Here is a 27,010-nt window from a genome sequence, read left to right as displayed (position 1 = left end):
ATCAAGCTTCTTTCTTTTAATGCTCTGATCCTCATTTTGCCCCAGTTGAAATGAATGGCTCTCACCTTGAGGAATCTCTCTGCTTTTTATGTCTTCTGAGGTTGGCCTTCACTCTAGATCTAAAATGGAAGACTTACATCAAATCTGTTGCCAAGGTTGCTGGAAAAATGGTTGGATCATTCTATCACTCCAAAAACTATCTCACTCCTGACATAATCTTCCACCTGTATACGAGTCAAATACGTCCTAAGATGGAGTACTGTTGCCACATCTGGAGAGGTGCAATTCAGAGCTTGATAGAGTACAAAACTGGCTTTGAAATTTAGTGAGCAATGTTGTTTTCCCACTTTATAGCCTCTTTCTTACAGAAGAGACGTTGCTAGTCTTTCTCTACTCTGTTATTATTTTCATGGCAGGTGCTCGATTTAGCTTCAACATATATTCCCCTCCTTGTAAAACATTACAGCAAAAGTCTATCTTGCTACACCCACTGTCAATAATTTGGCTGCCCAGGCATTTTTTGTAAGCCAGAGTACTCTTTCTCTAGAGTGCTGGCTTTTCAAAATCCAACTTCCGACCTTGTGTCACATCTTCGCGCCGTGAGAGGGAGATAAATACCGGTTTGTGATTGCTTCTTTAATAGAAAGTTTCTTCTCACCATTTTATTTTGTATAGTTGAGAAAAATTAAGTTGTCTCCCTTGACTTGTCATATTACGTTAAAACACTTTCTTTTAGAACAACTGTATCGTTTAATTGACTAGGGCTTTGACAAGAGAATATTCTTTTTTATTATTTTGACTCTCGAGTATATATCAGTTAATATCTTATATATTTTTAGATAGAGTGATGTGGTTCTCAATTGATTAACTGTGTCTAAAGGGCGATTGGAAATGCAAAACCAGGCGATTGTGTAGTGTGTAGTTAAAAATAAAAAATAAAATAAAAGTGATGAAAAACAAACAAAAAGACAACAAATAGTTGGTTTTTGGGGGGGGTTTTTTGTTTTTTTGCTTGGGAGTCATCACTTATCAAGGCCCGGACGCCACTCGAAGATAAGAGTTATTGAGTGTACAGTAGTCAATGGGATAATATCGTAGTAATCGTTAGTAATGAAAATTTGGTAAATTCGATTACTTAAAGCGCCGGTTCATCAAGAATGTGTTTACATTGAACTTGAAGGCAACCAAATTGTAGTCATCTGGGAAACAGGCAAACGGAAGAGATTTCTACAGGCGTGCAGAAGGAATTCACTTTTTTATTTATGTGTATAATTTTCACATGTTTTCAAGTGTTTACTTATTGTAAGATTTATTATTTATGCATTTATCAATGTTGCTTTTACTTAGCCGAAGCAGCAAACTTTTCAAGACAGATGATAATATTGCTGGGACTTGGTCACAAATTAAAAAAAAAAAAAAAAAAAAGAAACAGAAAAAGAAAAGCTAGTTAGGAATCTTAATTAGCATGATCCCCAGACCTGTGGAACAAATTCGATTTTAATTTTTAGCTAGCAAAAAAGTTGCTAAGGGGTCAAAATTACAAAAAATTGGAACTCAACAAGCATAAATCAACTTAAAGTGTTCTTCTATGCATGCCCAAATATACATTTATATCTTTAACAACATTATTTTTTGAAGCTTCTATATACGTATGGATTTAGCTCAGACAGTAACGACTACGGCTAAAGAGCTACATGTTTTGGCTTCATTCTAGCTGATGGCAGCCACTATTATATATTGGGTACAATATAATAATCAATAGAGAACTGGCTCTATGATAATAAATACGAAATTTGCATAAATTAAAATATGATATTTAAGCGTATTTTAAAACAGCCAATGTCGGGCAGCATGCTAATATAGAATATTGAATGCGTTTTTAGGAAGAATAGTTATCCAGAGATTTGCAGTCGTAATTTAAGCAGGTCTGACTAGTAATAGAGAAAGCTGAATTAAGCACTGACTTTTACTGAAATATAAAAATTAAAAAAGGTGTTGTTACTTGGCAGACTATTTTTCAATCAATTAAAAAGATCAAGTTCTGACTTTTGCATACTTTTTGAATACCCTTATTACATTTGCAACTTTTCACTTTGCTAAAAGGGTTTGTTTAGGATTAGGTTAGGGTTAGTTTAGAGTTGGAGTAAACAAACAAAAAACAATTCAGTTCATATTGTGAAGAAGTACTAACACAACATTACTGAATATGTTTAATACAAAATAAAATCAACAATTTCTTTGTTAAATAACTTCTTTGCAAAAAAATAAAAAAAGAAGCCTAATAATACATCCAGTTTATTTGATTAGCTGAGCAAAAAATGGACTTTGGGTTTAATTTTTGGCAACACCGTAACTCTCACTTCCCTGATTTTGTCCTTTAATCCTCACATTCCATGAGCGATACTTCTGTCAAAGGGGGAAGTATTGCTGTTTTCTGAATTAAAATCCATTTAATACTCATTGTTTGCTAGTATTTGACTTAAAAGTAGTATTTGTTTAGCTCCTTACATCTGATGGCTCCATACTTTGTCCGAAAAAAAAATGAGAGGAAGTGATAAGGATTGCCCTGAAAGAAAGAAGTATAAAGAAAAGACCTGGACAGAGATAGGTTACTTTTGTGGGGACTCAGCTATGCACAAGATATGAACTCTCCCGAAAGGTATAAATATACTAAGAGATACCACCTTCAATGATATGTGTGTATTTAATAGTATTTTATAGTATGCCATATGGGCATTAAATACCACAATTCTTGATTTCTATATATTCTGTCTTGTAAATACAAATGCCTTTATCTAAACCATATCTGCATCTGAGTCTTTCCAAGTGACTCTTTCAGGCTACAACAGTTACTTTAGAAATACAATTTCTTAAAGCCATCTAACAGATACCAGCATGTAAATTAATTATGGTAAATGCCTACTAAACACTCTCATCGAGTGTCTAAGGTCTCTCTGTATAGAGGTTTGTCAGAACAACCTGGCATGGGGATAGTTTTCCGTAGAAGTAAACCCTAGCTAAATATATAAAATCACTAAGCATCTGCAGCACAAATAAGATCTCTTCGATATAGTTAACCAAAACTGGCTTTTATGAGAAATTGTACACCTTCTCCAAGTGATATAATTTCAAGTAACAGCACGAAGATGGATACTTCACCAGACTAGAGGAATTTTTGTCTTAGAATCCAGTAAGACAAAGAGACTACAAGAAAGGTGTACTATAACATATTGAAATGGTCAATTGAGGAGAGTAAAATTATGTTCTTAACTTCTTTACTAACTCAGTGTTTGAGAGGTAAAGGAGAACTTTGATGAAATATTCGAATATTTATGTGTCTGATATAGGGATCAAGTGTTAACCCCAGAAAGTGGCCCCTTGATTTGTAAGAACTTTGAGTGAAGAAAAATGAGACAAAAAAGGAGCAAGAAATATATCGACAATGTATAGAACTAGAGTGAGAGGTCAAACAACAAGAGAGGGTGAAAGTGATAAAAATTTAATAAGAGATGGATCATTTGGTGAGTTAATTGCAAATTACAGCTAATTAAAACAAGCTGCACATGCGTGGTCCTCCTCTGGTGCTGCATGTGAGATGATGCCGCAAAAAGTAGTGAAGAAATGATGAATGTGAGAAGTGTGAAGAGCCAACGTTGCCTTCACATTTTTGCCAAGTTTCAGAAAAATCTAATGAATGGGGCAAAAGTTATGGGGTAAAAAGAATAATTTTTTTGCAATTTTGGAGCATTTGTGACCCCTTTTGAGCTTCTGGAAATGCCAAATCCCAGTGAAAATGGACAAATGGTGCAGTTTCATGCCTTAAGACATGTATATTTGATTTCAGCACCATGGAAAATTACTATATAGGTATACATATCAAGTTTTTGAGTAATATGTAAAAAGAGCTCCAAAAAGGTATTTTTTTAGTCCTAAAAGTCCCAGAAGAATGCAAACCAGAATTTTACCAGGGTCAACCATACTGAATTTATATTAAGAACAATGGCCTCCACATTTTCGCCAAGTTTCAGGAAAATCTAATGGATGGATCAAACTCTATGAGGCAAAAAGTGTAATTTTTGGCCATTTTGGGGCATTTTTACCTCTTTTGAGCCTCTGGGGACGCTGAATCCCAGTGTAAATGGATAACGGTGAGTTTCAGGCCTTAACACATGTATATTTGAGTTGACCACTGTGAAAAACCACTATATAGTCAGATATATCAAGTATTTGTTGAGAAATATGAAAAAAGAGCCACAAAAAGAGGCGTTTTTAGCACTGAAAGTCCCTGGGGACGCGAACCAGAATTTTGCCAGGGTCACCCATACTGAATTTATATTAAGAACAATGGGCTCCACAGTTTCGCCAAGTTTCAGAAAAATCTAATGGGTGGATCAAAAGTTATGGAGCAAAACATGTCAGTTTTAGCCATTTTGGGGCATTTTTTTACATCTTTTGAGCTCTTGATGACGCAACAGGAATTTTTGCAAAAATCATATTTTACTGTGCACATCTATTTAATGAAATACAATTAGTGGCAAAATTTCAGAAAAAATTAATGGACGGTTATCTGGCAATCATACGGAATAATGGACGCACAGACGCCACTAAAAACATAGGTCCCTCTTGAATAAATCGGAGGGACCTATACACAATCTTATAAGACATTGAATTTTGAAGGTGGTTATAATGCAGTTTATTAGAAAAAACTTGAATACAGGACGAGGTACACAGATCAAATTACGATATTGAAGCATTCAATAATTTTCAATTAAATATTTACCAATGTAATGTTTCAAATGAAGATGGTATGAATGGTGTCATGTTCTTTAAATTTTCGAATTTCCTTTTCAGAATAAAAAAAAAAATCACCACTCAAAACCACATAATATTCATGGTCCAAATACGATCTCCTCATTATGGTTAAGCCACATTGGCTTTTATGAGGAATCGTGGATACTCCACCAGACAAGAAAGGAGAGAGTAAAATTATGTTCTTAACATCTTTACTAACTCATTGTTTCAGGTGTAAAGGAGAACTTTAATGGAATATTCCAAAATCTATGTATTTCATATAGAGAACTAGCCCCAGGAAGGGAGCCCCTTGATTTCTAAGAACTTCAACTGAAATAAAATAATTTTCTTCCTTTACTAATAAAAGATAACTTAATACCCCAATTCATATTAAATTTCCGTATGGTTCTTGGTAATACACAAAGACACTGTTGTCATCCAGAATGGCCTCTATAAAAACCAGGGATCACGCAATAAGCTCATTATAAAATGATAAATTTAATTGCAACTATGGAATTATAGTATTTTAACATCTTTTTCCCCATTTTTGTTTTTGAAAAAAAGCAATTTGTTTCAAATTTAGACATTTTTTTTTTTTACAAAAAAAAAAGATCAAAAATTAGTTTAATGTAAAATAGTATTTATTATATTTTTAACAAATGAAAAAAATGTTGTACTTTTACATATTTTTCCGATAAAGTGTGCTCGATCAAAGAAACTTTATAACACTTAAAATTTGAGGCACACCACCAAATGTCCAGTTATAAAACATAAATATTTTATGTATATTATTTATGTGGTATTTTCCTATCTATATTCGTTCTGGGCAAGGGACCACTAACATTGGTATATAAGGTTATTGGGGAATTCTCAATACTCTCCAGCCCTTTCTAGTAAAAACTAAGTTGAACAACCAAGCAGCAGTATCTAGCACTTTGATTGGAATCCTTAGGTTTACCTACTTTACTATAAAAAGAATAAGGAGAAAGGTTAATTGAGATCTTCAAAAAATCAACGAGATTTTTTAATATAGAACCCACTATTTTGTAAATATCTTTCATATATTTAGTTTATTGGCAAGAAAGATTCCAAAAACTAAATCTCTTAGAGCTAATATTTGCAAAGACTTTAAGACAACCAATAACATTTTTGTAACAAAAAGGCTCATCAAATGAAACAAAAACAAGGCTCTTCCATAAAAAAAACTCTAATATATTTATTTAAGTGACCTGCACTGTTGGGTATAGGTTGTCAGAAGTTTATACAGTGAAGAAAAGGAATTAAAGTAATAAAGTTTGCTGCTGCAAATCTTCTTGGAGTTAATACATCTGTAGTGAAGATAGTTTTGCTCAGTTGTCCAGTAGACAGAGGCAGGATAAAAGACTTATTTCATCATTAGTGCAAGGAAGATCTCTGGGGCTGTATTTAATATTCAAAGAGGTCTGGAAATAGTGTTGTAATGTTCTGGAGACTGATTGGTTCTCATACGATCAAATCACCTTACAGGGGCTGCTCTCTGCAAGAAGGAAGAAATAAATAGTTTAATCTCACCTGACAGATCCATGAGTAGATCGATCTGTAATGTTAACTTTACCCAAATCCAACATGTCAGGTCAGGGAATTTGCTGAAAGCACTACATTTGTTCATCAAATTTTAGTTATAAATATCCAAAAGTTTTATCGCCATTTAATAAACAGATTTGAATACAACATGCAAATTTGTGAATAATTATGCCACATTTCACTCTTGGCACTGCTTTGATTTTGGTTGTGATAGCCCTCTTCAGTCCAGAAATAGATTGTTTTGATAGACATTATTTTTAGATAACCGTACAGATAAAAATATAGGGTGTTATTCAAGAATACACTTCTTACTGATGAGACAATCATTAAAGTGCTCCTTCATATAATTAAATGGTGATAAAATAAAGACTGTTAGACAGTCATGGCTGAAATGGTGGACAAGTCAAGCATAGACAATCAGTCTGACAGAAACCAGGCCATTTTGATGGCGTTTTTGCTGTCAGATTGATACAAAGTGTTTTATGTAACCTTAGGAGGTCCACCTTCCCAGGCCTTGCCTCTCGGCTTTCAGGAGGAGCAAGTTTATTGCTTGTTGTCTTAGATGCCCTTGTCGGGGAATACCAATGGGGCTACTCAGACTTATTTTTGTAGGATCAGAGTGCTCCTCCTTTTGGGGCGTTGGCCCTTTTTCTCACCTTCTAACCTTATGTCATATCCTCTCGTGGTGGGAGAGTGGTAAATACTAGACTGAAATTTATTTGTAACAAAATTGAATTAAAGAAAGGATTGTGAATTTTATTAACAAGTTCATATACAGCCGAGGGATGTGAGCTCAGTATGGCCACAAGGGTGAAGGACAGCATAGGTATAATTTTGTAAGCTGTTGCTTCTGTATCTGCACTGCGAGTTATCCCCTTCTACATTTGGAGTAAACTGTATAGCAGTTACCTCAGGAATATAATGTTATATGGCAATGGATGCTGGGCCGTTGCCCAACCTATTCTTATACATCTGCAGCATAATAACAGATGGTATTTATTTGCTCCCCCACCGAGCAAATTAGGCACAAGGCCGATTTTTAATGTGAGGAGTGAAGGGAGGGGGAAGGGAAAAAGGGGACCAGCTCCCGAGAGGTGGGAAATGGGAGCTGGTTAATGGTCAAGCATGTGGGGTTGCCCCCACATCTGGTCTTTGCTAGTCATAGCTAGTCATAGCTTGCAGCATCTGCCGGAACAGATGGTATTTATTTGCTCCCCCACCGAGCAAATTAGGCACAAGGCCAATTTTTAATGTGAGGAGTGAAGGGAGGGGGAAGGGAAAAAGGGGACCAGCTCCCGAGAGGTGGGAAATGGGAGCTGGTTAAAGGTCAGGCATGTGGGGTTGCCCCCACATCTGGTCTTTGCTAGTCATAGCTAGTCCTAGCTAGTCATAGCTTGCAGTATCTGCCAGAACAGATGGTATTTATTTGCTCCCCCACCGAGCAAATTAGGCACAAGGCCGATTTTTAATGTGAGGAGTGAAGGGAGGGGGAAGGGAAAAAGGGGACCAGCTCCCGAGAGGTGGGAAATGGGAGCTGGTTAATGGTCAGGAATGTGGGGTTGCCCCCACATCTGGTCTTTGCTAGTCATAGCTTGCAGCATCTGCCGGAACAGATGGTGTTTATTTGCTCCCCCACTGAGCAAATTAGGCACAAGGCCGTTTTTAATGTGAGGTAAAAACCAGCTCCCCTAAAAGGGGTCACTCTGGTTACCAAAAATAATAATTGTCCCAGTATAGAGGGTTTCCCCTCCATTGACTGGTATAAACCATCTTAAGTGCAGCATCTGCCGGAACAGATGGTATTTATTTGCTCCCCCACCGAGAAAATTAGGCACAAGGCCAATTTTTAATGTGAGGAGTGAAGGGAGGGGGAAGGGAAAAAGGGGACCAGCTCCCGAGAGGTGGGAAATGGGAGCTGGTTAAAGGTCAGGCATGTGGGGTTGCCCCCACATCTGGTCTTTGCTAGTCATAGCTAGTCATAGCTAGTCATAGCCTGCAGTATCTGCCGGAACAGATGGTATTTATTTGCTCCCCCACTGAGCAAATTAGGCACAAGGCCGTTTTTAATGTGAGGTAAAAACCAGCTCCCCAAAAAGGGGGCACTCTGGTTACCAAAAATAATAATTGTCCCAGTATAGAGGGTTTCCCCTCCATTGACTGGTACAAATTATCTTAAGTGCAGCATCTGCCGGAACAGATGGTATTTATTTGCTCCCCCACCGAGCAAATTAGGCACAAGGCCGATTTTTAATGTGAGGAGTGAAGGGAGGGGGAAGGGAAAAAGGGGACCAGCTCCCGAGAGGTGGGAAATGGGAGCTGGTTAAAGGTCAGGCATGTGGGGTTACCCCCACATCTGGTCTTTGCTAGTCATAGCTAGTCATAGCTTGCAGCATCTGCCGGAACAGATGGTATTTATTTGCTCCCCCACTGAGCAAATTAGGCACAAGGCCGTTTTTAATGTGAGGTAAAAACCAGCTCCCCTAAAAGGGGTCACTCTGGTTACCAAAAATAATAATTGTCCCAGTATAGAGGGTTTCCCCTCCATTGACTGGTACAAATTATCTTAAGTGTAGTATCTGCCGGAACAGATACTACACTTTGATCTTGTTTATATATTTTATTGAGAAAGAAAAAATTGAACATAAAGAACGTACAAAAAATTCAATTCAACAAAATTAGGCACAAGGCCCTACAAGAAATTGGGAGGGGGAGGGTACAGGGTCTTTTTGACTATGTAACAGATGAGACTTTGAAGTCTTACTCTTGACTGGCAACATTTACCAAAATACCTCAATCACTCTGTGGATCCTAATCTAACTAATAACCCCAGCGTTCAATGTAAAATTTAACTATGTACAATTTGTATATTCATTTCTGTATGTTGTGTGTGCATTTTTTTTTTTTTTTTTTTGTGTGTGTGTGTATGTGTGAGAAAATAAAGTTCGATTTCATTAGAAAGAGTTCTTGAATTAATTGGCATAAAATGATCGTGGAGTGGGAAAAAACTAATGAAAATGTTCATTTCAAAAATAAGGAAAAAACTACTAATGTGTTGTTAGTAAGACCCCCCTGTACTATTCTATGTGGCTAGATCCCCCGCTGTTTTCCGGGGAACCGAAAACAAGCAGAGCATCCCTAATGGGGGTTGGGGAAGTCGCCTTAATGGAGGTGGGAGAAAATAAAGCAACGGATGGAGGGGGTAGGAAGGTGACCGCTGAGTAGGGGGATGACCGGGGGCATCAGAAAATAAAGATGAGGAGCAGGGGGGTTGGGCAGACTCAGAGGTTCTCTAATACCAAAAAATAAAATCAGGAACAGGATCTCATTTGTACCACCAGTCAAGAGTTACTTTACTGAACTTATAATGCTAACCTAGGCGGGATGGGTTCCGTAGGACCCAGCACCGCCCATGCCATGCCTAAGGAGGGAACACGTATTGAAACTTGGCTCCTCGACGGATGCACAAACTAGTGCTGTGCACCCACCTCTTGTCAAATTCCACTCTAGGCAACCTCTTCCAATCGCATCTGATCTTTACTTTAAGCAAATGTTTAAAGTAAACGATCAGATCCCGATCAGGAACAGATGTCCCTTCGTGGACCAACTTGAGGCGCGTGATCCAAATGGTCATGCGCGCTACTGCTAGGATCGCCAGGAAAACCAAACTTTCCTCCCTGGGGAACGGCGGCTCCATGTTGTACACAAAAGTTCCTACGTCGAGATCGAGCAGACACTCGGCATCGATGCGAGCTGTTACCCCCTCGACGTACCTTAATAGGGGCTGTATCCGGCTGCAACTAAAAAACGCGTGCTCGATTGTTTCGGGCTCGCGTTCGTCACAGCACGGACAGAAGCGGCTCGTATGTTCTTTATACCGGAAAAGTACGTCGAAGAGGGGCAGCGCATTTCGGACCAGTCGCCAAGTCAGGGAGAATTCCGAGTTATTCAGAATCTCCCGTCCCGGCACCCAACGCCATTGAGAACGGACAACCTCCATCGACCATCCCATCCGCCTACAAAGTGGATCCTTCGCGGTCCCCTCCACTAAATCCCGATACAGTTTCTTCCTTGGCTGATCGAGGACATTGGTCCCCGGCAAAGCTCTAAGAGCGGTTCGGCATTCGGAGAAGAACTTGGACTCCCCCTTCGGTCTACGACGACCTTCTACCGAAGGGTTGGGTTTGAGGTTGGGAAACGAGTTCTCAACCACAGGGACCCAAGGAGCGTCTCCTTCAAGCGAAAGACCCAGGAAAGCCAATCTCTCGGCGTTTCTATGACACAAGAGACTGGGCTGACCCAGGCCTCCCTCGCTCGGATTTTGAACACAGACCTCTCTGCAGACATAATGCTTACCCTCGTTCCACAAAAGTGAATCGAGGCGCCCTTGTAAGCGGGTTAGTCGTTCTGCAGGGAGAGGAAGTTCAGACAAACGGTAAAGGATGAGCGGAAAGACGTATGTAGCACACGCCTCCGCCCGACCCTTCAAGGACAATTTCCTTCCAATCCAAGTCTTTACTGACGATTTGACCTTAGACTGTACTTCCGACCAATTCTTTTCCAGCTGAAGTCCCGGTCCAAACCAGACACCGAGAATGCGGACCGGTCCATCGGTCCAGCTGAAAATACCTGGAAGCGAGTTTACCCCGGTCCAGGCCCCCAACCGCAGGCCAACAGACTTGCTACGGTTGAAGATGGCCCCTGTTACTTCTTCGTATCGAGCGAGCGCCTCGACCACCGCTTGAACGTCCGTGAGGCAAGACACGAACACGGTGACGTCATCGGCGAACGCGGAAACCCTGGCTCATGTGCCTCCAGGGAGAGCTATTCCGCGCAGGACTGGTGTAGCCGCCTCGTCCCTTAACTTGCGAAGGAGGGGTTCCAACGCCAGGACATACAACAGAGGCGACAGCGGACAACCCTGTCGCACCGACCGAGAGACAGCGAATGACTCCGACAGCTTACCGTTGATCTGCACCGCTACCGTCGGCCTGTCATACAGAACAAAGATCCACTTGCGGAAGTCTGGATTAAATCCGGCGGCCTCTAGCACAGATCCTAGGAACCGATGGTCGACCCTATCGAATGCCTTGGACTGATCCAAACTGATCAGCGCGGCTTCGGCGTCGTCTTCTGTCCCCTCTATGATCGAGCGTATCAAGTGCAAATTGTCTTGAATCGATCTCCCCTTCACAGCATAAGTCTGGTCCGGTTCGATCAAGTCAGTGATGACAACCTGCAAGCGATTCGCAAGAATCTTTGCCAAAATCTTTAACTCTGTGTTTAGCAGAGTTAAGGGCCTAAAATCATCAAAGTTTTCCCTCCCACCATGCCGTTGACCTTTCCTCAGCAATGTGATCACACCCTTGGTCACCTGTCCAGGGATGGAACCCTGGGCAAACCAATGGTTGAACATATCCTTCAGAATAGGGACCAACATGGGCGACAGCCTCAAGTAAAACTCGTAGGGTAAACCATCAAGCCCCGGGGATTTGTTATAGCCGACCTGCTTCAACGCAGTAATGACCTCATGTTCAGTAATAAGACCATCACAGCTAGCTGCCCGAGCCGCCGTGAGGCGGGGCGAGTCAGCCAAATAGCTGCCAAACTCATCAACCCTGAGTCCGGGTAGTTGGGTGAAGCGCACCGATAGATGCTCCCGAAACCCCTCGCAGATCTCCCGAGTCGATACTAAGGGGTGTCCTTCCAGGTTATGTACTTTACGAATGTACCCATCCGAACCGCGCCTTAAAGCAGCCTTACGCTCAACAGCGTCAACATTCACAGCCTCGTTAGAAACTTTGTTTAACCTAGCCCTAACTACTTGACCTTCATACCGCTCGCTAGCCAAGCGGTTGAGATCTTGTTTAGCTAGTGCTAACTCTAGGGGGTCCCCCCCCTCCACCGCCCGGGTCAGCTTATCCTCTAAACGCTTCTTTGCCTTAGCCTTATCTATCGCGAGGCGTTGGCTATACTGGACAGAGAAGCGCCTAATTTTGGCCTTGAGACTAACCCACCACTTACTCCCTGTAACCGCCCCCACTAAAGCCCGCTGAATTAGCTCAGTGACCTTCAACCGGTAGTCCTCCAGCTCCAACAAGGTGCTGTTGAACTTCCAGTATCCGGCCAGTTTAGGCCTAGCGCTTAAGCTCAAACGGGCCATAACAAGTTTATGGTCCGAGTGTCCCAGCAAGTGGAACGTGGGGCAAGATAGGAAGTCTACATCGCCTCTTCTAACTAACATCCGATCCAAGTAAGTGCTTGGATGGGAAGGCACTACAGGATGCCACGTCCACATCTCCCGCCCCGGATGATCCAGACGAAATCTGTCGACGAGATCGCACGAGGCCATCAGGTCAGACAGACTGCTGTCACACCACGCCGACCCGCTAGTCCCCCCGACCTTATCTATTTTGGGATCAAGGATTGCATTCCAATCCCCCATTAAAACTAACCGTTCCGGATCCACTAAGAAGCCCTCCAACCGTCGAAAAAAGGTTGCCCTCTCTACAGCAGCATTGGGAGCATAAACAGCAACAATCCGAAAAACACTACAATTAACAGCAACATCAACAACAAGCGCCCGCCCGTCCTCGCCTGCGTGAACAACATTCACCGACGCTGACAGGGTGCGACTCACTAGCAAGGAGATTCCACGACTATAGGTATTGCCATATGCTGAGTAGACATCGTAATCGTTTACCAGCACCTGACAATCCCCGTCACAAACAAAGTGGGTCTCCTGGATAGCGGCAATATCTACCTTGAGGGACACCAAGTCTCTCACAACGCGCGAGGCCTTGCTTCGACACCTGATGCCCCTCACATTCAATGTAGCCAAGTTCAAAGACATGATCACTTACCTCAAGCACTGTCACAGACGGGTCTGAAATCCTGGGCAGTGAGGACATGGCAGGCCTGGCCAAGGCTGCCGGTAAGTAAATCCGATGAAGGTGATCCATCCTTGGCCACGCCCCCCACGTCCAGGGGGAAGGTTAGTTTGAGTGCCCTGTATAGCGATGGGTGTACATACATGGGGATTCTACCCTCACATTTAAAGAAAATGTTGGTCAGTGAAGGATGGTCCCTATCCACCAGCTGCTGGCCTGGGATCGCATTCTTCGCTGCCTTAATCATTGCCCACATTCCTCCAGTCCTAGCGTCCTTGTCGACCCTAACGAAAGTGGTCAACAAGGGAGCGTCCTTGAATTTAGTGGGGTCTGTTACTAGGTCTCCACCGACTTTTTCAAAGTTTTTAAGTTTATTGTACCGGACCTTCTGTTGTCCTTTAAGGTCCGGAGCCGGTTGGAGAGGGTCTGTTTCACAAATCCTGCATCCTGGCAGGAAGGGGAGCTTTTTGGTCCGTTCAGTGCGGACTTTGGGAGTGGGGGAGGGGATCTCTTTTGGTTGATGGGGAGGCTGAGCGCTTGGGGAGGGGGTAGCCTGCTCGTTTTCTTCTTTTTGGCTCCTGTCACGGGATGAGGGTCGGGAAGAGTTTCTTGGGGCCTTTATAGGAGAGGGGGAAGGTTGTTCGGGTTGCTGGGGTGTTGGGATCACAGGGGGCTCATCCTGTGTTGTTGTTGCGAGGGAGTCCTTCTCAGTCTCAGTGGGGGTAGGAGGTTTGCGCGTGTCTTGCGGCTTTTCCTCCTCCTGGCCCTCCTGATCTCTGTTGCGCTCAGGGCCATAGAGACTGTTGTTGTCTCTTCCTCTGCCTCTGACGCGGCCTCCTCCTCAGATTCTGGTAGTTTCCTCTTGTTTGAGGAGGAGGGTGTCTGTGTGTCCATTTTCTCTGTCTCGCTCTTCGGTTGTTCTTGGTCTTGGGTGACTGTCTGCAAGGATGGCTGTTTGTTGATCTTGCCTTTCTTTACGACCGTCACCCAGCCTGTCGGTGCCTCTGGAGGATTTGCGGCCGGCGCGGGAGCAGCGGCTTGATTTGTTGTCACGCTTGTTCCCGCCGCTTTTGTGGGCTTCTTCCCTCCATTCCTCTTTGGACAGTCCTTCGCCATATGCCCTTGTTGTGTGCACAGCCAGCAATGAGGCCTCCTCCCTTCCACTATAAGGGAGAGTGTCCACTCTCCGAACTTGAGTGTGGCTGGGATGGCGTAGAATCCAGCCTTGTCCAGGACCATCTGTACTTTGTAGTCCCCGGTCATGATGTTTCTTAATCCGCGGACCGGGGTGACTTCCTCTACGTCTCCATACTGGCTTAGGATAGCCCCCAGTTGTTTGGCCTCCATATAGCAGGGGACGTTTAGAGCAGAAACATTTGCTCTCCTCTTGTTCATATAGATGGGTTGGAGCTTTATGTTCCTGCTCTGATGGCAGGTCCTGGACAGCCTGACTGCGTCTTCGGAGGTGGGGAGCAGAACATCCCACTGTGCGTAACTCCTTCTACAGATGTAGTTGGCGGGAATGTTCTGCTCCAGCAACACGTTCATCATGGTGTCCTTGTTGACGCCCGTCAGACCCCTTGTCTTGGTGTCTGAAGTTATCAGCGAGAGCACTCTTTTCTCCAGAACTTCCACTTGACCCGGGAGGGGTTGGATGTTGTTCCCCTGGGTATACTCCTTGTAAGTGGAGTCGAAGAGTGCTCTGTAGTCTTCGGGCGCCAACTTCCCTTGCTGCTCTTTGGGGCCCCATGCCGGTCCTCCATCCTGGTGGGTGTCAGCTGGACTCGGGTTGGGGGGCGTAGCTGGTGTTGTGGGGCTCTCCATTGTCATGGGCATTTTTGGTTTCGGAACGGGGCCGTTACCAGGCAAAGTAGGCCATTGTGTCTTTGGCGTTGTTTCGTCCTGGCTTGGTTTGCTCTCCGGGCCGCTCCCTTTTCTTATTTTCTTCCTTTGCTGGGTGGCTGTCCCCTTGGGGGATGGAGGTGTCTCCCCTTCTGGTGCCGTGTTCCCAGCTGGAGCCTTGGTGGGTACTGTCAAGGGTGTCTCTCCTTCCAACTTGCTTTTGTTACCACTGGCCGGAGAGTCACCCCTTTTCCGTATTTGGTCCTCTTGGGGAGTGTTGGGGGGCCAATCACTGTCTTCCCCGCCGAATAGTGAGCAGATGGAGGCTATTACGTCTTCATCCAGCGCCTCGGTTTGGTCCGCGGTGCTGTTTTCCTCCTTTTCTGTTGGGGAGTCGCCCTTTGGGGGAGCGGGGGATGGGTTCCCCGGTCTTCCTCCCTTGGTTCTGCCGTCCTGGGGTGCAGCTGGTTGGCTGGGTTCTGCACTTTCCCCAGCTAGTGAGTTAACGGCAGCTTTTTCCGCTGGGTTGCCCTCGTGGGGAGCGGTTGCAGGTGCTTTTCGGGGGGTCGCCGCGGGCTGCGGCCCTACCCTCCCGCTTTCTTCCAAGGTCGCCGCGCGCCGGGGCCCTACCTTGTTTCCTGGCGCCGTCTCGCCGGGAGATGCATCAGCTCCCTCACATAGGGAGTCGTTCGCAGTTGAGATGCTGCGCATTTGGGGTGACGTACCCCTCCTGCCTGGCATCGTGGCGGTTGCACTGGCCGCTGGCGCGGACCAAAGTGTAGTGGAGGAAAAGAAAACCCAGGGGAATGGAGGGGGAGGAGGGGGAGGAGCGGACTTTGAAGAAATTAGAGTTTTTGACTTCCCCTCACGGGGATGTCGGGTTAGCAGCTCAGATCCCCCCGCGAGGGGGGAGAGCAGAGAAGAAAGACGCAGTGGGTGCTAGCGGGTCAGAGTGCCGCGTCGCAATTAAGAGAGAGAGGGGATAGGCATCCCTGCCCACAGAGGGGAGCAGAAACGAAGCACCCGCCCTACCCCACGTCACCCTACCCACTAACTTACCCCAACGGAAGCGAGAAAGAGAACCCTGTCTGCTCGATCCACTGGGAGAGCAGCGAAGATAGACAAAGTTTGGGCCTGGCAGGTCAGAGTGCTGCTCAGGCAATTAAGTGTGGAGAAATTAGACCATCCCTTGTCTCTAGAGGGAAGAGACCGGAACGAAGAAAAAACGCATGCAAAAAAAAACAACAAAAGCAGGTCTCAACTACCAGCTAGTGGTGCTGGTCCCGAGATTCCAGTCTCCCAAAAAAGGGGATCGGTTTCCGGGTCCAAGCTCCCACAAATGTGGAGTCGGTCCTTTAGGTCCTGACTCCCCAAAGGAGGGGGTCGGTCCTTGCTAACCAAGGTTAGTATGAAAACACCTTAACCTAGCCCGAAAGCCCGGTGGCGGAAAGTTTAGTAACTGAGAGAACAGATACTACACTTTGATCTTGTTTATATATTTTATTGAGAAAGAAAAATTGAACATAAAAAACGTACAAAAAATTCAATTCAACAAAATTAGGCACAGGGCCCTACAAGAAGTTGGGAGGGGGAGGGTACAGGGTCTTTTTGACTATGTAACAGATGAGACTTTGAAGTCTTACTCTTGACTGGCAACATTTACCAAAATACCTCAATCACTCTGTGGATCCTAATCTAACTAATAACCCCAGCGTTCAATGTAAAATTTAACTATGTACAATTTGTATATTCATTTCTGTATGTTGTGTGTGCATTTTTTTTTTTTTTTTTTTTTTTTTTTGTGTGTGTGTATGTGTGAGAAAATAAAGTTCGATTTCATTAGAAAGAGTTCTTGAATTAATTGGCATAAAATGTTCGTGGAGTGGGAAAAAACTAATGAAAATGTTCATTTCAAAAATAAGGAAAAAAACTACTAATGTGTTGTTAGTGAGACCCCCCTGTACTATTCTATGTGGCTAGATCCCCCACTGTTTTCCGGGGAACCGAAAACAAGCAGAGCATCCCTAATGGGGTTTGGGGAAGTGGCCTTAATGGAGGTGGGAGAAAATAAAGCAACGGATGGAGGGGGTAGGAAGGTGACCTCTGAGTAGGGGGATGACCGGGGGCATCAGAAAATAAAGATGAGGAGCAGGGGGGTTGGGCAGACTCAGAGGTTCTCTAATACCAAAAAATAAAATCAGGAACAGGATCTCATTTGTACCACCAGTCAAGAGTTACTTTACTGAACTTATAATGCTAACCTAGGCGGGATGGGTTCCGTAGGACCCAGCACCGCCCATGCCATGCCTAAGGAGGGAACACGTATTGAAACTTGGCTCCTCGACGGATGCACAAACTAGTGCTGTGCACCCACCTCTTGTCAAATTCCACTCTAGGCAACCTCTTCCAATCGCATCTGATCTTTACTTTAAGCAAATGCTTAAAGTAAACGATCAGATCCCGATCAGGAACAGATGTCCCTTCGTGGACCAACTTGAGGCGCGCGATCCAAATGGTCATGCGCGCTACTGCTAGGATCGCCAGGAAAACCAAACTTTCCTCCCTGGGGAACGGCGGCTCCATGTTGTACACAAAAGTTCCTACGTCGAGATCGAGCAGACACTCGGCATCGATGCGAGCTGTTACCCCCTCGACGTACCTTAATAGGGGCTGTATCCGGCTGCAACTAAAAAACGCGTGCTCGATTGTTTCGGGCTCGCGTTCGTCACAGCACGGACAGAAGCGGCTGGTATGTTCTTTATACCGGAAAAGTACGTCGAAGAGGGGCAGCGCATTTCGGACCAGTCGCCAAGTCAGGGAGAATTCCGAGTTATTCAGAATCTCCCGTCCCGGCGCCCAACGCCATTGAGAACGGACAACCTCCATCGACCATCCCATCCGCCTACAAAGTGGATCCTTCGCGGTCCCCTCCACTAAATCCCGATACAGTTTCTTCCTTGGCTGATCGAGGACATTGGTCCCCGGCAAAGCTCTAAGAGCGGTTCGGCATTCGGAGAAGAACTTGGACTCCCCCTTCGGTCTACGACGACCTTCTACCGAAGGGTTGGGTTTGAGGTTGGGAAACGAGTTCTCAACCACAGGGACCCAAGGAGCGTCTCCTACAAGCGAACGACCCAGGAAAGCCAATCTCTCGGCGTTTCTATGACACAAGAGACTGGGCTGACCCAGGCCTCCCTCGCTCGGATTTTGAACACAGACCTCTCTGCAGACATAGTGCTTACCCTCGTTCCACAAAAGTGAATCGAGGCGCCCTTGTAAGCGGGTTAGTCGTTCTGCAGGGAGAGGAAGTACAGACAAACGGTAAAGGATGAGCGGAAAGACGTATGTAGCACACGCCTCCGCCCGACCCTTCAAGGACAATTTCCTTCCAATCCAAGTCTTTACTGACGATTTGACCTTAGACTGTACTTCCGACCAATTCTTTTCCAGCTGAAGTCCCGGTCCAAACCAGACACCGAGAATGCGGACCGGTCCATCGGTCCAGCTGAAAATACCTGGAAGCGAGTTTACCCCGGTCCAGGCCCCCAACCGCAGGCCAACAGACTTGCTACGGTTGAAGATGGCCCCTGTTACTTCTTCGTATCGAGCAAGCGCCTCGACCACCGCTTGAACGTCCGTGAGGCAAGACACGAACACGGTGACGTCATCGGCGAACGCGGAAACCCTGGCTCGTGTGCCTCCAGGGAGAGCTATTCCGCGCAGGACTGGTGTAGCCGCCTCGTCCCTTAACTTGCGAAGGAGGGGTTCCAACGCCAGGACATACAACAGAGGCGACAGCGGACAACCCTATCGCACCGACCGAGAGACAGCGAATGACTCCGACAGCTTACCGTTGATCTGCACCGCTACCGTCGGCCTGTCATACAGAACAAAGATCCACTTGCGGAAGTCTGGATTAAATCCGGCGGCCTCTAGCACAGATCCTAGGAACCGATGGTCGACCCTATCGAATGCCTTGGACTGATCCAAACTGATCAGCGCGGCTTTGGCGTCGTCTTCTGTCCCCTCTATGATCGAGCGTATCAAGTGCAAATTGTCTTGAATCGATCTCCCCTTCACAGCATAAGTCTGGTCCGGTTCGATCAAGTCAGTGATGACAACCTGCAAGCGATTCGCAAGAATCTTTGCCAAAATCTTTAACTCTGTGTTTAGCAGAGTTAAGGGCCTAAAATCATCAAAGTTTTCCCTCCCACCATGCCGTTGACCTTTCCTCAGCAATGTGATCACACCCTTGGTCACCTGTCCAGGGATGGAACCCTGGGCAAACCAATGGTTGAACATATCCTTCAGAATAGGGACCAACATGGGCGACAGCCTCAAGTAAAACTCGTAGGGTAAACCATCAAGCCCCGGGGATTTGTTATAGCCGACCTGCTTCAACGCAGTAATGACCTCATGTTCAGTAATAAGACCATCACAGCTAGCTGCCCGAGCCGCCGTGAGGCGGGGCGAGTCAGCCAAATAGCTGCCAAACTCATCAACCCTGAGTCCGGGTAGTTGGGTGAAGCGCACCGATAGATGCTCCCGAAACCCCTCGCAGATCTCCCGAGTCGATACTAAGGGGTGTCCTTCCAGGTTATGTACTTTACGAATGTACCCATCCGAACCGCGCCTTAAAGCAGCCTTACGCTCAACAGCGTCAACATTCACAGCCTCGTTAGAAACTTTGTTTAACCTAGCCCTAACTACTTGACCTTCATACCGCTCGCTAGCCAAGCGGTTGAGATCTTGTTTAGCTAGTGCTAACTCTAGGGGGTCCCCCCCCTCCACCGCCCGGGTCAGCTTATCCTCTAAACGCTTCTTTGCCTTAGCCTTATCTATCGCGAGGCGTTGGCTATACTGGACAGAGAAGCGCCTAATTTTGGCCTTGAGACTAACCCACCACTTACTCCCTGTAACCGCCCCCACTAAAGCCCGCTGAATTAGCTCAGTGACCTTCAACCGGTAGTCCTCCAGCTTCAACAAGGTGCTGTTGAACTTCCAGTATCCGGCCAGTTTAGGCCTAGCGCTTAAGCTCAAACGGGCCATAACAAGTTTATGGTCCGAGTGTCCTACACTTTGATCTTGGCCCTAAGGCCAAGTGTATGGTGCAGCATAATAACAGATCCATGGTTAAATAGATCTGTTATTGTGAACTCTGATCACACCGAACACATCAGGTCAGAAGATTTGCTGAAAATATTACACTTGTCCAGCATAAAGGTTATCATTAAGATGAATCGGTTACATTGGTATGGTCATGTGGAGTGTTCATCCTCCTGAATAAACCACTATAGAGGCATGGATGCCTGTAATTGCAGGAAGTTCGGCTGACCAAGGAAAACTTGGAAGTAAGTGATTAGAGAAACTGCATTGAGAATTTTTTTTTTTTTTTTTTTGCCATGTTTGTATTTTTATTTGGTAGCAAAAGTATTTTAATGAATGACATAAACATTTTTAGATTTACCTATGTAGAAAGGTTTGTGTCACAAGAAGGTTGGCCTACCAAAAGAAAATTTTGAAATGAGTTATTAGGCAAGAAAGCACAGAGTGGAATCTAGAGACAGAAGGCCTGCTGAACTGTGAGAAATGGAGAAAAGGTTTAATCTTAGTTTTTATTGCCTGTAGTAAGGATTGAACCTTAAACCTCCAGAAGACTGTAACTCAGAATTTATTTTTTACCAATACCTTAACCATTAGATCATGGGTTAATCTAAATAATTCTAATTATTTTATGCCATTACTCAAATTTACTTACAGATGTTCAGTTCAAAATACCGTCCACAGGTTCCCAACTTGGGAACCTGTTAATGCAGAGGAGTCATACCATTCCAAGGTTTTCTATGGTGTTCTCAAACTGGTTTTCATACACCCAGCACTATGTGATGCATAAAATAACCCATTTTGCAATTACAGTTTGCAACATCTTCTCCATAGTGAATGACCGTTCGTGTGAGGCGAAGAGTTGCACCCTTCAAGAGCTAGTCCCGTTAATATGTATCGGCATAAACAGAACACGGCAAATCAGAAAGAGTAAACATCGATAAATAATCCCGTTATTCACATGGGCAGTAGTAGTTCCTCTGACGTTAAGCAAAAATGTGGTAACAAGTCAAAGAAGAGAGTGATTTGTGCAATGATCATATTCAGTGTACTTTCGTAGTACACGGCAGCCCATGTTCTGACCTTGATAATTAGTCCGACAGAAATTGGGCCATTTTGATGGTCTTTTTGCTGTCAGACTGATACAAAATGTTTTCTGTAGCCCTAAGAGGTCCATCTTCCCAGACCTCGCCTCCCGGCTTTCAGGAGGAGCAAGTTTATTGTTTGTTGTCTGAGGCGCCTTTATCGAGAAATGTTGACAAGGCTGCTCAAACTTATTTTTGCAGGGCCAAAGTGCACCTCTTCTTGGAGTGCTGGCGCATTTTCATACCTTCCAGCCTTGCGTAACATCCTCTCGCGGTGGGAGAGTTGTAAATACTGATAATATTCTTGACAACAGACAAGCACAATGCCCTGTTTAACTGAAAAATATTGCGAGATGGTGTCTCAACAAAATCCTCGTCCCTTTGGAGGTGTTAGTATTAAAAAGAGCATCCAGCCATAAAATTTTTGCTTCAAACAAACTCTGGCTGTTCTAAGTAAGTTTGCAAGACATTTGATGAGCAAATGTCTGAGCAGTCACCAAAAGGCAGACCTGTACAAACTATGCAAACCTGTCTACAACTTGATAATAAGAAAAAAATAGCTTAATTCATATAATTCTCTCATTGCATATATTACTTTGCTCTTGACACAAAATATCAAGACTATTTTATGTGTATCATACTTACATGTGTTGACTGTGGAAGAAAACTGGAAAAAATAGTAAGAAAACTTGTGCTTTAGGGGTTTTTATAGCAGGCACAATATTTTGATACTGAATATTTCCTGTGCTATGATTGGTCGAAAGAAGCTGCTGATTTAAGCTTTTGTCCAATATAAAGTTGATGTATAATAACAACATTCACTGCTGCTTTGAACAAACTCATCCGAAATGACTCTAGACAATGTCTATATTTTTAAGAAATAAAGAATATAATTGCTTCCAAAAATTTAATTCTGCGTGTATTCATTACGTTTTAATTGTCAGACTATGCTGCAATGCAATTATTGGCATCGTTTACCAAAGTCTGAAAGAATGAATACTCAGTTGTCTTTTGTGTTTTTCTTGGTTTGTTCAGAAAGGAAATCCTGTACTAAAATTAGTCTATTTAACTCTTCTAGAAAGACAAACAGTGTAATTTTAATTGATGCTTTTGGCTGTGACTGTTAAATTCAACTGAACTATCCAATGGCGATCGTTAATGGCTATTATTTTTGTTAAATTAGCCGACATTAATTGAAATACATTAAATTATTCCAATAGAAAAAAGCTTGTATGTAAAATTACATGAAATGAAGAAAGTAATTGAACTATTTTACAGAATGTAATACAAGAAGTGGTTCTTGTCCAGAATTCTCTCTATATTAAAAAACAAAAATAAAATAAAATCTGTATGACATACGTATCCATGACGAAATGTAAATATCATATTCTAAAAATTAATTTTATTTTTAAATAAGAAAATTAAATTTTATGATAACCAAAGAGCGAATATTGTGTCTGCCATTTTGAAAATAATTAAAAAAAAAAACAAATGGAAAGATATCTCCAGATAATTTAAACTTGCAATATTTATGTTGTATTGCCTACGAATACCCATTAATTGGTTAAAAATTATTTTCTTTATAAAAATAAAACTACTTAATCAATTTATGTGATTTTTGCAATATGACATTTTCGTTTTTTTTTTTTTTTCACTGGTATATACGTCATACAAATTTTTCTTTATTTTTGTTTTTAGGGGCATTCGGAACAAGAACCACAAATTCTTTTATGGTCATAATTAAGAAGATCGTTCTGGAGAATAGAAAGAAAAGGGGGAGAAGAATGAGGAAAAGAATGAAGAAAAGAATAAAGAAAAGCAAGATGAACAAAGAAGAAAAATGAAGAAAATGCATGAGGAAAAATTAAGAAAAGGGCGAAGAAAAAGTATGGAGAAAAATGAAAAAAGGAACAAAGAAATGGTATGAAAGCAGAAGTATGAAGAATAAAAATGAAGAAAAGAATAAAGAAAATGAAGAAGATTGAATGAAGAATAAAATGAAGAAAAAGAACAAAAAGAAGAGAAAGAAACAAAGAAACTGTGTAAAGAAAAAAAATGATCTTTTGTGCTCCAGAATTCATTTTTCTACATAGCCACCACCATTCTCAGTGCACTTTTGGCAGGAATTCAAAAACGTATCTTTGCTTCTGACACAAGTCCATGGTAGAGGTTGCTTTCTTAGAGTCTCACACTGTCAATATCAGTCACAGAGAGATGAAACTTTCACGTCATGAATGCATAAATTCAGTCATAGCAATGCAATTGTCATCCTCTCTGATTCATTCGGGCAAAATAAAAAAATAGGAGGCATTACTTTTGGAAAGCCTCTCATATGTAATTAAACTGTGGAACTAAAAGAACAATGTGTATTTGTGGACATTTATTACAATAGACAACAATCCGAAAAAGTGGTAAAAAAACAAATTTATAATAAATAAATATTACCAAAGACAAGATAAGTTACTCTTCTACCCACCTGGATAAGGTTTTTGTTTTAATTTATTTTAAAGCGTTTTTTTTTTTTTTTTTTTTTTTAAGTTTAAAACACAAGTGTTGCTGAGTTGCTAAGTTAAAACTCGAATATGGAACAAAATACTGATATCCAATAACTGTTGCTGTGACACTTATTGGGAGACTTTCTATCTATATTTTATTTCATTTTTAAGTTTGGAGTCTACCTGTTGAATAGGGGGGGGTTCATATTAGAAGATAGAATATATGAGAGGAGAGTTCATACCTTTCTTTATATAGGCCAGCGTCTTCTTCGGTGTTGATCACAACTGTTGGGTGTGAGATGAAATGTACATGTACGACAGTTTACAACATACAATGAAACATACTGTCGAGTATCTCACACTACAACCGTTTATATTTTATATATATTTTTATTCCAGTTGTCTCAGGTTTCCACAGGAGTCGGCCTTATGTGTCTACATCTTCTTTTGTCTTTCAGCCTCTGCTTCTAGGATGAGCTGGAGAAAGCTCTCTCATGTCTCAATGGTTTGCTGAAAATTCCTAGACTCTCTAAAACTTCTTGTTTTCTCCTTTCCTGTGACGTAGCTGATTAAAGGACACGTCTCCTTAACGTGATCTCTGGTCACTTATCTAAATGTAGTGTGATCAATGTCACTTATCAATTATTGTTTTGGATTTCTAAATTCTTATGTTTATAGCTAACTACAGCTAAGTCTATAAACTTAACTATTTACATAATTAACCTTCAGCTAAAGTTATTTTAACCAAACAATATTTCTCTTCTTAGCCTAACAAGGTCACTGGTGTTATCCGGAATCAGTGTTTCCCAGGAAGCTCTATACAACATACCCATACTCATTTCAATATATTTGTTATATGTTTCTTTACAACTTTTTCGGTTCATTGTCTATAGTAAAAAAAAAGATGCCTGTATTTTGTTGTAAATATATATCTATCCCATTATATTATGGTGGGAAGAAAGTTCTTGAAGAATTTTTATTTTTAATTTTAAATGATGTATTTTCGAATGAGTTTTTGTTATAATACCTTTACTTTATATATCATTTTAAAGAGAGTTTTTCGCTTTTAAATTGCAATCATTTTAAAACAATTATGTCTTCTTTTCAGAATGTTGAATACAAAATGGAAAAAAGCCCAATTCGCACAGTTTTCTTATTTCAGTCCAAGCTAGGCTGAAAAGCTGCTGAAGCAGCTTGCAATATCAATGAAGTGTCTGGCCCAAGAATCACTATTGAACGCACAGCAAAATGGTGGTTTAAGAAATTTTGTGGCAGCAACAAGAATCTTAAAGACGATGAGCATAGTGGTTGGCTACTGAATGTTGACAAAGAGCCTTAGTCAAAGCCAATCCATGCACAACTGCTCGAGATAACATATTTTATTTTAAAATTTAAACAACGCGTATATATCAGAGAACATAACTGTAATTATTTCACAACAACGTGCGACCACATGTTTTCTACGAGACAATAAAAAAATATCACCGCTATCACAGATTTTTACTACTAAATTCTTTTCATCTTAACATCATGGCACGAAAAAGAAAAAAAATATTCTGAGGAAGAGGTATCACATCGAAATATCGGTTTTAAACAAATAAATGTTTGTTTATTTTACAAAATCTTAGTGTTGTATTTTGGCATAACATACGTATTTCATTTTAATTATATTGAAAGTTTCAATTAAACAACTTCTCATTCTTTTATTGGAGCACAGGGTGGAGCAGGTGCCAGTGTGATTGCAAGAATTTGGAATGGATGGAATAACTTCAAGAAACTTTTGTCATTACTAACCAGCAGAGCATTACCATTCTCGATCATCAAAAATCTATCAGGCATGTGCACGCAGTGCGATGATGTATGGAAATGAAACCTGGCCAGTGACAGTTGAGGACATGCGTTCATCAAGAGATGATATGAGAATGATAAGATGCAAGTGTGTTGTATAATAGGGATGGAGTCTTTTTAAGATGACAGGGTACATATATACGATGGTGATGAGGGAGAGAAGACATCAGACATTCATACAGTTCTGTGGTGTTTCTTCTTAACACATATATTAGGGAGGGGAGGGTGATCAGTTCTTTTAACACAGGAGGGAACAGTCATTACTTATGATGGAGAGAGGGACACATTACTTGGATGGGTTATACAAAGTCCTTAATAACGATGATTTCACATTACCTTCAATTTGATAGAATGACGGCACGAAGACGGCAGTTACAAAAATATGAGATGTTCTTTTATTCCATTTGACAGGTCGAAATGATGATGACATCCAGGAATTCAAAGTCGTTTCTACATGATTAAAGGTTTTCCCTTCGCTTCTAAAGGGACCCTCTGACTGCCTTTGCTGACTGCTCTCTTTGCCCGCCTTCCTTCTTCTTTGACTGAACTAGCTCCTATATTGAGAATTCATTTCTGCCATGACGTCATACGTGTGTCTGTCAACGTGATCGACTCACGTGGCCTAAACATGCGTGGTTCGGCACATTTCCAAACCATTTCTGCAGACAAAGAATTCTCACTCCTATTTTTTTTCCTAACCTATTTTTCAACATATTTAAATTGCATTGTTCATTATTTTCTAGCTGACCTTATTTTAATTAAGTTTTCATAAAAAGAATTGAACAATCAAAATTCCTTTTACAACAACATATCTAAACTATTTATGTGAAACTGAACAATGCTAAATTCCATTTCTGAACCTTGCTTACAAAGTTCAAATCTCAAATCTCATTTTCACTTATCTAATGTTTTTCTTACTTACAAGAAAAGGGGAACATTCCTTGTAACAAGCGTTTGTCTTAAAGACAAGGCTTAGATTTGATGAACTCAGAAAAAAATTAAATTTGGATAATATAAGATGTGTGCAGAACAGGAGACATTGTTGGTAGGGTCACATTGAAAGAATGGGTGCTAGTTCTTGAGTTAGTAGATGTAGAACAGTTGAGGTAGCAAGGTCAGTCAGCAGAGTAAAGCTAAGAAAAACATGGGAGAAAGTAATAATAATGGATTGAAAAATGAATAGAAAATCAGATAATCCTCACCATCTGAAATGACTATGGGAAGAAATCTTCACTCTAAATAAAAAGTCAACGAAAGGCATTGGAGGGGGGGGCGGTCTTCAGAAATGATAATAGCGTTTGTGTATATCCGCCAAAGGCTTTTCAGATCGGGGTTCTGCTGTCAGTAGATTCCGCAAGAAGTTTTCGCATACTTCCCAGATTGTAATATCTTGCAT

The 27,010-nt window shown here is 42.3% G+C and overlaps 1 long non-coding RNA gene across 1 annotated transcript; it reads right to left on the bottom strand.

Annotated features, from left to right (window-relative positions):
* Positions 1-5,982: 5,982 nt before the first annotated feature.
* On the bottom strand, positions 5,983-24,911 carry LOC145294075 (uncharacterized). The gene is made up of 2 exons (XR_013869817.1): positions 24,009-24,911; positions 5,983-6,307 (listed from the first exon to the last, which is right to left on the bottom strand). It is a non-coding gene; the product is annotated as an uncharacterized LOC145294075 (long non-coding RNA).
* Between the last annotated feature and the right edge of the window lie 2,099 nt (positions 24,912-27,010).

This window comes from Euprymna scolopes, chromosome 2, assembly GCF_053919585.1.
Source record: "Euprymna scolopes isolate OS-2025 chromosome 2, ASM5391958v1, whole genome shotgun sequence".
Classification (NCBI taxonomy): Eukaryota; Metazoa; Mollusca; class Cephalopoda; order Sepiida; family Sepiolidae; genus Euprymna; species Euprymna scolopes.
This window is presented reverse-complemented; position numbering and strand designations above follow the sequence as displayed.